The sequence below is a fragment of the Macrobrachium rosenbergii genome, chromosome 42 (assembly GCF_040412425.1).
Source record: "Macrobrachium rosenbergii isolate ZJJX-2024 chromosome 42, ASM4041242v1, whole genome shotgun sequence".
Taxonomy (NCBI): domain Eukaryota; kingdom Metazoa; phylum Arthropoda; class Malacostraca; order Decapoda; family Palaemonidae; genus Macrobrachium; species Macrobrachium rosenbergii.
The window spans coordinates 35,305,380-35,317,879 of NC_089782.1; the positions used below are offsets into that span (position 1 = coordinate 35,305,380).

Genomic DNA, 12,500 nt, shown 5'->3' on the forward strand with positions numbered 1-12,500 from the left:
GCCCGGTGGAATATGTTACTAATTTTGACATGTTGCAGTGCTAAAGTCCCGATACCTTCTATTGGTATATAATCTTTAAATTTCATTATTTCCATTGTTACTGACGTCCACAGGTACACATGCATGAATTATGTATCAAACAAGTAAGAAATGCGCCGAAGTTTCTTCGGCGCAATCGAGTTTTCTGTACACCCACTACAGCATACAGTCAAGGCCATCGAAAATAGATCTATTCTTCGGTGGTCTCGGTATAATGCTGTATGAGCCGCGGCCCATGAAACTTTAACCACGGCCTGGTGGTGGCCTATCCTATATCGTTGCCAGAAGCACGATTATGGCTAACTTTATACTTAAATAAAACAGAAACTACTGAGGCTAGAAGGCTGCAATCTGGTATGTCTGATGATTGGGGGATGGATGATCAACATCCCAATTCGCAGCCCTCTAGCCTCAGTAGGTTTTAAGATCTGAGGGCAGAGACAGAAAAAGTGTGGATAAAAAAAATGCGGACGGAGAGAAAAAGCCGGCACAAGAGTTTTCTTTTACAGAAAACTAAAAATTGTGTACTAAAAACTTCAATGCCCTCACAATCGCATCACGCGCGCACATAGATATATCTAGTGTATGTAGGCACCTGTGAATTTATACACCGAGTATGAATATTATAATTATATATGTATATGTGTGTGTGTGTGTGTGTGTGTGTGTGTGTGTGTGTGTGTGTGGATACATACTGATAGCGCCCCCTTCCCAGGAGGACCATCACAAACATTTTTATGTATATTGGACAAAAAAGCTTATCATTTTGGGTTAATAAAACTGTTAGCAGGAAGTAAGCCTCAAATGTACAGATACTATAAAATAAGATGTACAAGTGTATTTAACAGCTGTGAAGTTGCGTTCTCTCTCTCTCTCTCTCTCTCTCTCCCCATTTCCACAAGGTGCTTTATCCACATATCCAGATTTACACGAAGCACGAATACCATCCGCTTCAGATGCTAGAGAGAGAGAGAGAGAGAGAGAGAGAGAGAGAGAGAGAGAGAGAGAAAAGCAATTACACGAGTAAATAAACCATACACCGCAATTGCTTGCTCACGTTTCATCGACATTCCTTCAAGAATTCCAGGCACTTCCTTGTGGCCGACGATCAAGCAATATTGTGTTCCCGTATTAATAATGTTTTTGCTATTTTCGGTTGCGTAGCCACACCTGTCAGCAACTCAGATCGCCGAACGAAAGTCGCCAATCGGTTGAGCAAGAAGATTCACATGGCGAAATGAGAAAATCGGCCTGAATGACATCACCGGAATTTTTCCCGTGAGAAGTTGCTTGTTGCAGCGACAAAGCCCGGTGTGGACCAATGGATTTGCTCGCGACAAAAACAAAGATATAGGAAGAATAATCCCGTAAGAAGAAGAAGAAGAAGAAGAAGAGGAGGAGGAGGAGGAGGAAGGAGGAGGAGGAGGAGGAGGAGGAGGAGGAGGAGGAGGAGGAGGAGGAGGAGGCAAACTTTACGACGAAACAAATGACTGTAGGAAGTTATAGAAAATATATGCAATTTACATATCGCATTTTTGTCCCTTGACAAAAGACGGCTATGATAACTTGAAAACAATGAAATTATCCTATAACCCTAATAACAAGATTCACAGCAAGGCTAGAGACAACACTTACTTAAAAATAAGCCAACAGCATACGGAAACTAGGTATAATTTTTAAACCAAGCGTCCGTAAAATGATCAGATGATCGATTTGGCGAATGGCAACCTAAAATAAAATTCTAACAGAACGTATTTTACGATCAAGCGAGAAAATAACTAGCCAGGTTCAATGAGGAGAGAAAGTATAAATAATATGAGGCAATTTCGTCTCTTAAAACACACGAGAGAGAGAGAGAGAGAGAGAGAGAGAGAGAGAGAGAGAGAGAGAGAGAGAGAGAGAGAGAGAGAGAGAGAGAGAGAGAGAGAGGTCTGCTGATTTGTTTTAATGCAAAACTAATCTGTTGTACTTTCATACAGACACCTCGGGTTAAACAGAATTTGGGTCGTGTTATATTCTCATTTGGAAAAGGTGTCCGAGTTAAAACTTCAAAATCCCAGAGCAAAACGAAGGCAACTGCAAGAATACTGTGTAAAATAGAACAATTAATATAGAAGGGGCTTAATATTACAGTAAATATACAGAAATACCCGGAACCAGCTTTCCATCTGACAATTCTACCTAGGACTGGAATGAAAGCAAATGCTTGTCAATCATAGAAACGGCCCCCAGAATCGCCAAGTTTAATGTAATTGAGAGAGAGAGAGAGAGAGAGAGAGAGAGAGAGAGAGAGAGAGAGAGAGAGAGAGAGAGAGCTCTTCACAAAATATAATGCGCATACTACATGGTGACTAAGCCCACCTCTCCCACTGCTCTAGTCAAATGAACAGTACATGTCAAGTTCACAAGGTGAATCTTCGCACGGGAAAATCCCAAAACTGCTCATCATTTTCAGCAAAAGAATTGTTATTTTCTCTGATAAAAATGAATACAGCGATCACCTTCTCTATCTTCCATTAATTGGAACTTGCTATTATTATTTGTTTCCCACTTGCTGGGATTTTTCGCAATGAGTGTGCGTCCATACGCTCAGTACATAATATGCCAATAATACTTCATTGTGGTTGATTCTGAAAAACAACTTCATTGTAGCTGATCCTGAAAATATCTCATTGTAGCTGATTTAGAAAAGATCTCAATGCGGTTGATTCTGGAGAGATTTTAATGTAGCCGATTTTTATAAGATTTCAATACTACTGACTTCGAAAATATATCATTGTACCTGATTTGGGAAAATTTCAATATGGCCGATTCTGATGAGATTTTAATGTAGCTGATTTGGAAAAGATTTCAGTGTTATTACTGACACTGAAAATATGTCACTGTACCTGTTTTGAAAAGATTTCATCGTATCCGACTTGGAAAAGAATTATCACTGTACCTGTTTTGGAAAATTTCAATATAGCTGACTTTGAAGAGTTTTCAATGTACCCGATTTTGACAAAAGTAGGAAGCATCCCAACAGATTTTCAGAGGAAATATAATTTATAAAATTTCGATAAATATATATAACAAACAGACAAACATAACTGATTTATGCAAAGTAAAAGCCAAAATTTATCAGAAAGCAAATAATCATTCTCAAAGCATCTCTTCACTTTCAAATTCAATCAGGCGACAAACCAAAATGCATGATGCGGTGAAAAAAAGACAATAAAATTATTCAGATTTAACGCAGACTTAACACGAAGGTTATTTTTATACAAATACAGGAAGAAGACACGTAAGATCTGATAAACATAGAGAGAGAGAGAGAATGAGAAATCTTCAGAACGTACTTTTCATAATAATGAAAAGAGAACATCGCTAATTTTACTAACTCAGACGAGGTAACAATATACAAATAAATAATGAATCGATAACTACAGGAAAGTAAAAAAAAAAAAATAGAGAATAATCTATACTTAAGTAAATTAATAATTAGAAAAGTACGAAAGGTCTCATGATTCTGTTTAATACTGATTAAATGAACCAACTCATCACATAACCACACAGTCATACATAAAAAAAATAAGTTGATCTGTAAATATATTACACTTTAATCTGATTACATGAATCTATCTTAACTTGACCAATGTACCTTCACAAAAAGTATACCACAAAGGAGTTTAAGTATTCTGCATAGATGAATATTTCCAAAGGTTTTATGTAATTATAAACATTATGGGAACGGTTCAAATATTATCCGGCGCAGATGAATTTATCAATATATATATACATACACACATATATACATATACTTGTATATATACAATACCCACTTGTGAAAATAGCATAAAGGGGTTACTGTATAGCATAATGCACTGTATTTCTTAAAATAAAAAGTCAGGAAAAAAAAGATATGTAGCTGTGACGAGTACAAGTAAAGGTATTCAATATATATATAATATAATACTGACTAAACTTCCTCACCATTGCTATAGATTAGATGAAAGGCCTCCTCACTTCCCCTCCTCTCTCTTTCTCTCCAGCCCCTACCACTTCTCACTCCTCACTTCGTCTCTGTCTGCATCTCCCATCATTCACTGACACTTCTTTAGCAGCCTTTGTTCCCAGCCCTTTCCATTTTCATCTTGTTCATCAGAAAGCCAAATAATAAACAAAAAACAAAAAAAAAAAGTATAATACAATCGAGTTTTCTGTACGGACGCTATAGCGTATAATCAAGGCCACCGAAAACAGATCTATCTTTCGGCGGCCTAGGTATAATGCCGTATGAGCCGCGGCCCATGAAGCTTCAACCATGGCCCGGTGGTGGCCTATACTATATCGTTGCCAGAAGCACGATTATGGCTAACTTCAACCTTAAATAAAATAAAAACTACTGAGGAGGCTAGAGGGCTGCAATTTGGTATGTTTGATGACTGGAGGGTGGATGATCAAGATACCAATTCGCAGCCCTCTAACCTCGGTAGTTTTTAAGGTCTGAGGGCGGACAGAAAAAGTGCGGACAGAATAAAGTGCGGGCGGAGAGACAAAACCGGCACAATAGTTTTCTTTTACAGACGACTAAAAGTACTACACATGCAAAGGAAAGCCCTCGGCAATACGCCAAGTTACAAGCACTAAAAATACTAAAAATACTTTTGTCTAAATTAAGTTTCAAGTTGTAGGTTAAGGGACTGTTAAAGGCCCTTGCCTCATCCATGTTGCTCAAAACGCGCTGAAGCCGCAACGTATATGTTTTCTTTAAATACATACGAAAACCAATGGACATGTTTCTAAACGGTGTTTCGCTTGAAATGTCGGGGACGAATTTCTGTGAGTTTGCAGTTATTTATTTCAGGATTTTGTAAAAATAAAAGCAACTAAATTACAAAAAGTAAACGAACTTCAAACTCCACTCCTGCATCGTAAGGACTCGGCGGCCATATCTTTGTCTTATAAGTATTTACATAAGATAATTAGTATCATTTTTCCTACCGAAACTTAAAGGGTCAACATTTCTATAATATTATCCCATCGGAATTCCTCCTCTTCCCCCCCCCCAACATAAAACTGAATCCAAGTCATTCCTTCACCACCCACGACATTCACCGGCTTCTGGGCGAACTTGAGAAGACGAAGAATCGGCGGCGGTTCGCCAAAACGACAGAGCCGCTGCATTGTGACATTCGTCCTCAAACAGCCCCCGACCTTGAACAGCAGCGACTATACCAATAACGTTTGGCAACGGACGGAGCCTCGGAGGAGGAAAAAAAGAATATACACAAGCGTGGGACTGCTCGGTGCGGTAAGCCGGAGATGTACAGAGGCCGTACGTTGCGACAAGAACGGATTACACAGCCAGCGGACATTTAACGGGAATTCGGGAGAGTAATGAGATGCTAAATTGACAGTTATGCTAATGAGAAAAAATGATAAAAAAAAAAAGGGTTCGGGTGAATATCACGGCCTTCGATTTCAAAGCTTTCCACTCTTGCACGTTCCTTGGAAATATCTATAATTTTCTTCCTATTCCTCCGTACGAATTTTTTGGGTAAAAATACGAACAATTTTGCAAATGAATGAACAAGGTCTTGAATATAAAGGCTTCCTCATCTAAAAACAATAATAATTGGTATCTGTGTCATTAGTGAAGCAATTATGTAAATAATATTCCTTATAAATTACATTAACACAGAGCTGGAAAGAGCTAAATCCGAATGATTTATATAACCAATAGGTGTGTCCAGTCATACACCACTTACCGATTTTATGCTAAAAACTGCCTAAAAGAATCTTTCGCAGCATGTGTAGGTACTGTCTAATTCAGTGGTTCCCACCCAAGGGGGAATTCCACCCTAGGGGAATTTCATAGTTTCGGGGGGTGGGGTGGGATTGTGACCAAGGATTTTTAGTATTATAACCACTGGTCTAACTACTAGTTCAACTTACCAAGAAAAATCTGCTTTTATTGTGACTGGGAACAAAATATAGGTACAAAAATAAGGTACTTCAACGGCATACATGAAATACATAGCAACTGATATGATTTAGTGGATGTGATGTCACGAGGGTCGCAAGGTTGAGAGGTTGAGAAATCAAGACTTAAAGGTGTGGAATGGAATACGTGATTTAGAAATAAAGGTGCTATATGGCATAGCATAAATCTAGAAGTCTGGAGAGAGGATCAAATCATACCAAGTTGGTTTTGTTATGTAGAAGGAACGGGAAATCTGTTCTGGTTGATCGTTTTGGCTTTCGCTGTACCTCGTCGTTTACAGCAATAATGTACCGGAGAAAATGCAGGAATGACTGAGTTTGGGAATAGGGGGAATTTTTACATGGGTGTTCCTCCTTTGACCAGAAGAATGGCTTCAATTGAAATAACCGGCATTACCAGACAGCATTTTTTTATTTTGCATTATTTCAACTTAATAAAGACATGTACCTGCCGTATATACCAAGAGCACAATGGCACAATGTTAGTACACACACACACACACACACAGAGAGAGAGAGAGAGAGAGAGAGAGAGAGAGAGAGAGAGAGAGAGAGAGAGAGAGAAATTTTAAACATTATGTTGCTTTCCTTAATAGAGGGGTTGGCTTCCCAAAAACCACTGATCTCAGTCACAGACGCATTTTGACTGCTGAATCACGGACCCCCGCTGCGCAGGTATAACTTCCACAACACTAGCCACTTCGTACGCCTTCACAGAGGGCTCATCAGCAGCGCATCAAAATCCCTACACACCCTGCGCCATTCACTTCTATCTTCCGCGCGCTCTCCCTCTCTCTCTCTCTTTCAAGATGCTGTGGCCCTTTCTAATGCTAATACCATCCCTTGGTCTTGGTCTCCTCCTCCTCATCACTTCAGATATGTATAATTCTCCTACTTTACATTCATAGTAATTTGAAACATTTGAATGGCAGAAGAAATCTGCACTATGAAATAATTCCTAACTCTTTTTATAGTGGACTATTAAATCCTAGACCTCAAACAGACAAATTAATATCAAAACAAACCTTATGGTGCAGCAAAGTCCGATTTAAAATCGTATAATTTAGTCTAGGAAGTCCAAAGTCCTCATCATTATCTGCTAGCTATAATAATTAACGTGAATTTTATTTTTATAATCATTACCAATCTCTCTACAGGTATGACGGGATGAGGATGCTATCCCCGCGATGTTTTTCGACCCAGGTTGCAACCACCTAACACCTCTTAACTATCAGCTACCTGATTAAGCCAACTGAGGGACATAGGATTTTAACCGAGTGTACCGTCCTCGCCCTGAAACTGAACCTGGGAAGAAATACATACATACATACATACATATATATATATATATATATATATATATATATATATATATATATATATATATATTTATTCATATATATATGTATTTTTTTCTTCATACAAAGATATATATATATATATATATATATATATATATATATATATATATATATATATATATATATATATATATATATATATATATATATACATATAAACGATTCGACAACAGACAGGAGGTTAAACGCCCTCTCTGGGAATGTGTATGGGGAAAATTACTCGACAGCAGCCCTTACATTGCCAACGGTAATCGCCACTTGCAATGACCCCTTTCCCTAGTGTCAACATTTTGCAATGAAGTGAGCTTTCTATAATCAAGTGCTGCTGCATCCAAGGCCACTTTTGTCACTGCTGGGGCAAAAACAAATGAGGACAGTGTGTGTGTGAGTGCGTTCTGTTGCACAAGAGAGCTCTCCAATAAAGTGAAATATGAAGAGTAAGGGACAACTTGCCCTAAAAATCCAATAAAATGAAATATGAAGAATAAGCGAGAACTTGCCCTAAAAGTCATCATTAAAATCATGGGGAATGAATAAACAGATATAATTTAATTAATCTTGGTTCAGATTAATTAAAAATCAGTTTCTTTGCCACAGAATTAAACCATTAACAGCATTGCATCATCTGAACGCTATTATAACTGAGTGCTCACTGGATTTCATCTGAATCATTTACTGACAAAGAAATGAGCCTGAAAGCATAAAATATGTATACCTATATTTATAAAAAATGCCCAGACTTATAAACCTTCGACAACCATTGCGCAAAACGCCAAATAAACATAAATTCACAACATTATCTTAGCACGCAAGAGCTCATCCACTTACAGAGCTATACTGCGGTCTTGCAACATAGATTACAAAGGACACAAAAAAAAACAAGAACGCAACAAAATCATCACAGAGAAAATGGAACCCCCATCGCAGCAGTTTCCGGAATCTAACAATCATCAACAGTAATTTCATTTTTAACGATTTACGAGGGAAAACTTAAGTGACGTAACGAGGGGGTTTGAAAGGTCCGAGAATATAGCGTTGATCGAGCGTGCTCTCTTTCCCAATTTTTATTTACTAGGAGAAAAAACTGGAGCTATTGCCTGCAGTTACAATCGTACTCAGGTCTCGCTTTCTTTCGAACCGAAACCCCGTCGTCGTCGTAAGGAAACCGCACTATTCAGAAAGGCGTTCACGCACAGGAGAGATTCAAAGTACTACACGAACGAGCAGTAGAAAGTATATATTACGTATTTTTCTCATGCCTGTACTTTAATTCAATTGCCAAGTTGCTTTCATCTAAGAAGGGGAGAGTTTTGTAATCAGAGAACAATACAAGGAAGCACTCACTGCACTAGTTATTGTCTTCGACAGCCCTCCCTTCACAAACGCAAAGAAGAAGAATTTCTTACTCTCTAGTCCAGAATGCCCTATAAAAGAGGTTACTTTTGCATTTTTCCTCAGTTTTTACTTTCCGTTGAACTCTAGCGTACCTGGTTGAGATTTCCATTTGTTCAACAGTTTAATAATCATGAATATTTGAAGTTTCAGGTTTCTCTTCCAACTTTGACCTTCAATATCGCTAACAATTTCTAGGACAGATATTCGAAATTGGAATCACGACAGGACGGAAGTTTCAAAACGCTACCTTTATCACTGCAGTTAATACCTACTTGTTGGACATATCCTTCTTGGACCTATCAATCCCCATCCCCCAACCCCCACCCTCCCCCCCTCCCAAAAGAAATCAGCCTAGCAAGAGGAACCACAAAATTTTGTCCATATACCTGAAGTTGAATTCTTGTGCACCTACTCAAGAAAGTTTCAAAATATAAAGTTTATATAAATATATATATATATATATATATATATATATATATATATATATATATATATATATATATATATATATATATATATATATAACTAACATCTGTTCTGCAGAAATGACAATTTTGCCAAAGATGCAGAGACCTTGGTAGACTTGATCATAGGAAATAGATATTCGTTAAAAAAAATTTGGGTATATCTGTCCTCAAAGTTTCTCTCATCATCATAGTTCCTCGTTGGGAGAGTGGGTTCCGTTCTCAGCTAGGCCCGAGTTCGAATCTCCGACCGGCCAATGAAGAATAAGAGGAATTTATTTCTGGTGATAGAAATTCATTTCTCGCTATAATGTGGTTCGGATTCCACAATAAGCTGTAGGTCCTGTTGCTAGGTAACCAATTGATTCTTAGCCACGTAAAATAAATCTAATCCTTCGGGCCAGCCCTAGGAGAGCTGTTAATCAGCTCAGTGGTCTGGTTAAACTAAGGTATACTTAACTCTCATTATCATCAATACTGTTATTTACTTAAGACTGCCTAGTCACCGACAAAACATAACTTCATATTACATCATACTAAATCAAAATGTTTAAAATTTAATGTAAAATTCATCAAAAACAAACAGACAGCGCCAGTTATCACACACACACAAACACACAAACACATGCATAATAACAAGCGATTAGGAATACGCACAGTAAAATCACGGCGACTCCATCCGCGCAACGTTTCGGAATGTCGAACGACAGAGTTGTAAATTCAACTTATCTCATACAGCATGTAACGCGATTATTCGAACTGCACTATCAAATTGTTATTGCGACAGACGTGGCGTCACACAAGTAACTGGATAAGGTAAACGTGTTGTTAAGTGGGCGTGGCTTCACAGCAGAGAGCAATTCACTCTAAATTACCATCTCAATGTATGCATAGATTTGTACGCTTGATACACCGAAATGCATTTTGGAACTACGTAGCCTTACAGCTGTGGATTTCTTTGTATCCTGTAAGGCTAGTCTCTCTCTCTCTCTCTCTCTCTCTCTCTCTCTCTCTCTCTCTCTCTCTCTCTCTATGCTATTAGCAAGTTTGTGCATCTCTCTCTCTCTAGGTTACATAGGGCCAATCTACCTTACGCTAGCATAATCTTAACACATCATCAGATAACAAAGAAATATACACTATATATATACATATATATATATATTAAATATTATATATATATCATATATACACATAAATGCATATATATGTGTGTGTGTGTGTATGTGTGTGGGGAGGGAGAGGGGGGGAGGGCCGAGCGGCCGTGTGAAAATAAATCCATTGAGAATTTTGCAAAGCGCGATTCTCTTCACCATACACAATCTTGAGGCGAAACAATTCCCTTACACAACCCATCATCAACTCTCCTGCCTTTCCCCGTCAACAACCCACCCACGGGAAAAAAGTTCTCCTCTCGAATCACCCAGCAGGTAAGCGCCATAAACTGAATCACCCTTGACCGCCAACTCCCTTTGACGACATAGCGTGAAGCTACGATCGAGAGAACCTGCGGGAACCTTCATCTAACTAAAAGGTTTATGATGCAAAGCAACTCTGAGTCTGCAAGATGCACAGTTGCAGCATCGCAACGGGCAACTGGAGCAACATGCAATCACCGCCGGGTCGGTTGCAAGTTGCTTGCTTTTGACATTTATGACATTAGCGAAGGCATCTGACCTTGCAATGCACTGAGGAAAGGAAGGATGGAGTCAATAGGCCGTCTGTCTCGGTGAAGATTCTTCTAAGACTGAAAGCTTAAAAAGGTTTATTTAAATCAGAAACAACTGCTATAAAGTAAACATATGAGCTGAAATAGATAGTAATTCTCAAAAAAAAAAAATTTGTAAGCTGAAAAAATAAAAACCATAAGAAGAATATTCTAATAATAAACTCTATAATATAAACATTCAAACTATAATATCTATGATATAAACATTCAAAGCTTAGTAACCTACAAACTATAGGATGGTTGACAGCCAAAATAGTTAAAATCTATATCGAAGTTAAAGCATTAACTGAGTGGAAAATAAGTTGTAATTCATTCATTTATTTGTTTTATTTGTATGTGATCCAAATATTTTTCCCTTGCTTGTTATGTTTGTTTTTTATTTTATTTAATTTTATTTATATTATTTTATTGACACATTAAGAAAGGGTCGAAGAGGCAAGTCCCGACCCCTGGGACGTTAAGTCCCGTCTCGTAGCTCGGACCGAGATAACCTTCACGCTAAGTAAACATTCTCAGAAAATAAATTTAAGGATTCACATTGCGTTTTGTGACAGGCAGGTGGGACTTCCATTCTGAACAACTTTTATATTAAAATTAAACAACTTTTTTTCGGTCCTTCGTTGTAAACAAAACCTCTCCTTAAAGATATAAAATATTTTATATAAAACCGAATAATTAATGAAAAGAAAAATAAAGTATATCATAAAAAACAAAGATAAGAAAAGAGAATTAGAAAAAAACTATTATCAGAGCCTCTAATATAAAGATACCAATCAGAGATTTGGGCACGAGGCGAATGACGTTGATGAGAGAGAGAGAGAGAGAGAGAGAGAGAGAGAGAGAGAGAGAGAGAGAGAGAGAGAGAGAGAGAGAGAGCAGTAAAACAAACCCACTTTTCCCAAACCTTTTTTTTTCCCAAAAGACCTATATCGCAACTCCTCCGTTGCAACAAGACTGTTTTTTTTTTTTGGTGGGTTAACACTGTCAAGTGCATCATTAATGGACGGACACGGCTGATTAGGTCCCGCAAAGTTCTTTTTTATGCGCATACTGAGGTATTCCTGCGTAATCCCTCGCCACGGATTTATGCAAAATTGCGCGTCAAGAGGAATAACGATCAACGCCACTTACCATTTTTGAAATGTTCCTCACTCTTATTCTGAGAAATAATCCAGAAGCATATAAGATTCTATACATATATGCATACATATATACATACATTTATATTTAAAGTAAACAAGAAAATTTTCGATTATTCTCCCCCTTCTCGATTTCCCATACGTAAAGCCAGACAATATTTACAACGGAAAAAAAAATTATTGTAAAACATGCGTAAAACTTGAGGTATTCCTGGACTATAATAATCTATAATAATGCATAATCTGACATCCATTAAACAAGAAGCTTTCCCATAAAACGTTTTGTTAACAGGGCAAACTGAGCGGCACAAACGGCGTCCACAACCTTACAGGTAAATGTACCTTCCTTTTACTGTGTTCTACCACGCAAAGCTGAGAGGACCCAGAC

At 37.8% G+C, this 12,500-nt stretch overlaps 1 long non-coding RNA gene across 1 annotated transcript in view; it reads right to left on the reverse strand.

Moving 5' to 3' along the window:
- The window catches only part of LOC136828247 (uncharacterized), a 71,990-nt gene that overhangs the window by 21,898 nt on the left and 37,592 nt on the right, over positions 1-12,500 (reverse strand). The window lies entirely within an intron of this gene.